This window comes from Miscanthus floridulus, chromosome 18, assembly GCF_019320115.1.
Source record: "Miscanthus floridulus cultivar M001 chromosome 18, ASM1932011v1, whole genome shotgun sequence".
Taxonomy (NCBI): Eukaryota; Viridiplantae; Streptophyta; class Magnoliopsida; order Poales; family Poaceae; genus Miscanthus; species Miscanthus floridulus.
Genome location: NC_089597.1, coordinates 114,133,913 through 114,138,097, shown reverse-complemented (window position 1 = coordinate 114,138,097; position 4,185 = coordinate 114,133,913).

Genomic DNA, 4,185 nt, shown 5'->3' with positions numbered 1-4,185 from the left:
TGCCTAGAAAGTATTTCTATTGATCTACCGCACAAAAGTTTAGCAACCTATGTTCTAATCCTACTCTAGCATGGCAATTCTATGAATGTAAATGACAAGAATTGAATTGCTCAAAGTAAAGAGAGAAGGAGGAACGCATCGATATTTTGCCGAGGTATCGGAGAGTCGCCACTCCCCACTAGTCCTCGTTGGAGCACCCACGCAAGGGTGTAGCTCCCCCTTGATCAGCGCAAGGATCAAGTGCTCTCTACGGGTTGATTTTTTGACACTCCGTCACGGTGAATCACCCATAACCACTCACAACTTGAGTTGGGTCATCCACAAGCTCCGCCGGATGATCACCAAGCTCCCAATCACCACCAAGCCGTCTAGGTGATGGCGATCGCCAAGAGTAACAAGCACGAACTCTCACTTGACCATGACAAGCCTAATGAGAAGGGTGGATGCACACTTTGCTACTCTTGCTTTCACTAATGAAGGCTCTGTTTGGGATTCTCAAATCTCAATCACCTCACTAGGACCTTGCTCTTTTTGGCACTCTTAAAGGTGTTTCTCAGCTATTGGAATGAGCAAAAGTGCCCCTCATATGAATGGAGGAAGTATTTATACACCCATGTTCAAAACAAATCGTTATGTGCCTCTGCGGGGTGACCAAACGCTCCAGTCAAGGTGACCAGACGCTCTGGTTAGTTCACCCGCCTCTGTGCAGTTTAAGTTGTGATCGGACACTGGGCAGCGTTGGGTCAGCACTGACCGGATGCGTTCGGTCATAAAAACTGCCCTCTAGAACCTTACTGATATTGACCGGATGATGGAACCTAGTGTTCGGTCACTTTGCTGCTCAGCGTCCGGTCAGTAGCCGGAACCTGACCAACGTCTAGTCAGCACTGACCGGACGCGTCCGATCAGGATTTTCCCTCTCTGGACCCTTACTGGAGTCGACCGGATGCTGGCACCCAGCGTCTAGTCACTCACCTCTTAGCGTCCGATCACGTCCAGACGACTTCACCTTGATCAAATGAACTGACCGGACTCTGCGCCAGCATCTGGTCACACCAGAACCAGCGTCTGGTCACTATTTGACCCTCCATTCACTTTCAACTCTCAATCATACATGAATGAAGTTTGCTCCAATGAATCTAAGGACTTTTTAGGAGCTACCTAGTGCTAGATTTAGCAAGTGTGCACAACACCTAACTCACTAGACTCACCTAGGTCAAGCTACCTATACATACCCCCCTTAATAGTACGGCCAAAGGAAAAACAAAGTCCTAAACTACTCTAAGTGTCTCCTCAACACCAAACGACACTTAGAACTAGTCCATCCTTAACCTTGTCGTCCATCCTTTGAAAATCGAAACGATTTCCATCGTAGGGGCATGACCACCATGATAGCCCAATCGATCTCCATTACCGTGACCTAACTTAATTGCCTCTGCAAAACACACATTAGTCACAGTAATCACGTATTGTCATTAATCACCGAAACCCAACTAGGGGCCTAGATGCTTTCACATGCGATGCACAACCGTGGAAGGACTTTGATGCCAAGTACCTAGAATTTAATGAAGATCCGAGAAATGTTAGGTTCGCTTTGAGCGCTAATGGAATGAATCCTTTTGGTGACAGGACCAGCACACACAACACATGGCCAGTATTCCTATCGATCTACAACCTCCCTCCATGGTTGTGTTAGAAGAGGAAGTATTTATTGCTGACCATTATAATTTTAGGGCCCAAAGCACCAGGTATCGACATAGATATTTTTCTCGAGCCGTTGATGCAAGAAATGGAGACACTATGGAAGCATGGAGTTAAAATGTGGGATGAGCTTGCGAAGAGTACCTTCACATGCAAAGCCATCATTTTTCCTACCATCACTGACTACCTAGGATAGTTTTCCCTTTTAGGACAGATCAAAGGATTCATGGGATGCTCGGAATGCTTGATTGACACTATAGCTCAGTTCCTGGAGGGATCCCGAAAGGTAGTGTACATGCGTCACCGACACTTCTTAGTGGAAGGACACAACTACCGAAGCAAGAGGATGATGAAATACTTCATTGGTAGTACTATTGAGACAGGGCATGCGTCAGAGAGGTGGGACAGGCATTACGTGTATAACATGGTGAAGAACATCAAAGTCGCCTATGGTAAAAAGAAAAAGGATGAAAAGATCAATAAGAGAGATACGCCTCCGATTGATGGCGTGCCGTTCAAGAAGATGTCAATCTTCTTCAAGTACCTGCCATACTAGCCGGATTTGGCCATGCGCCATTCCATCGATGGCATGCAAATAAAAAAGAATTTGTTTGAGAGCATCATTGGGATATTGATGCTCATTAAGGCGAAAAAGGGTGGACTGAAGTCACAGGAGGACCTAGTATGTTTGGAGTCTAGACCGGAGCTTCACCCAGAAGACCTAGGGAACAAAAGACACTACCTTCTTGCAGCCAGCTACAACCTGACAAATGATGAGAAAAGAGCAATCTACTTGAGCCTAAGGGGCTTAAAAGTGCCGACGGGTTTCTCCTCCAACATCAAGAGACTAGTTTTGATGAAAGACCTGATGTTAACTGGTTACAATGCTCATGATTGCCATATGATGTTGACATGTTTCCTTCCTATTGCTATTAGGGCTATAAAGCCCATATACGTGAGGATGGTTATCACCCGGATGTGCTACTTCTTCAACCAAATTGCGCGGAAGGAGATCTGTGAGGACAAATTAGGTGACTTAAAGCATTTCATGGCGGAGACTATGGGCCAAATTGAGTAGCTTCCCACCATCATTTTTTGATATAATGTTGCACCTCATGATGCACAAGGTTGACCAGGTTTGGTGGCTCGGGCCTATGTACTTGAATGAGATGTGGCTGTACGAGAGATTCATGTCTATTCTTAACCGCTATGTACACAATCGTGCTCACCCTGAGGGATCCATGATAGAGAGATATTGTGCTAAAGAAGTCATCGAGGCTTGTCAAGATTATGTGTAGGAAGAGGATAAACATGCCCTTGGTTTGCCTGTAACTTGTCATAAAGGTAGGTTGGCGGGAAAAGGCAGCAAGGGTAGGAAAACATTCATCGATAAGGAATACACTCAAGTGGAAGAAACACACTCCTGTGTGTTGCAATACCTATGATGGAGCCATTTATCGAGAAACACATTGCACTAGTAAGAGTAGAAAATCCAGGGCGCTCAGAGCAATGGATTGTTCATGAGCAAAAGCATCTATTTGGCAAGTGGCTTGGGGAACAAGACTTACTAGAAGGGGAAACCTTACGGAGGTTGGCTCAAGGGCCACCATCCCAGGTCACATCCTGGCAAGTATATGATGTAAATGGATACACATTCTACACCAAAGCAAAGGACCAGAAGTCGGTGACTCAAAATAGCGGGGTTCGTATTGAAAATATCGATGCAATTGGGGAAGTTCACACATACTATGGTTTCATAGATGACATATGGAAATTAGACTATGGACCAGATATATAGATCACTATGTTTCGGTGCCAATGGGTCAAACAACTGGGTGGCATTGAGGTCGAGAAATTTGGACTCACACGTGCCAACCTTGACAATGTAGGTTACAAGGATCACATGTGGGTGCCTGCTACTCGTGTGGCACATGTCATGTATTATGTCAATCCCAAGAATTTAAAGAGGCATGTTGTTATATCTGGAAAATAGAGGATCCTAGGAATAGACGTCGTAGAAGATTTGGAGGAGAACAATCATTACTACAAAATGCAACTATTTACAGACCTACCAAACAAGATCAAGCTTGTAGAAGCATAGGTGGAAAAATAAAATGTCATTCCATACTTGCGCATTGATACGGAAGGCAGAGTTGTAACAACTTAATTATTCATTTATGTCTGGAACATTTGTAATAATATTAAGACCATGTGGCGCATTAATGAACTGATAATTTTATATGTATATTTTATTTTGTTGGCTCGTGCTTTTAAAGAATTTGTCAATAAATAAAAAGCAAAATATTACTACGGCAGGGGTGGCCACATGAAGGGTTGAAAAAATCAGAGCCGCAGCATAGTCCGGCCACCGCTTAAACACAAATGCCGGACAAAGCGGTCAGTTACTTACATTTTAAAAATGGAGCAGCCGAACAGTCCGACCAGAGCAGAAACACAAAGACCGAACATTACTGTTTGGCCGGA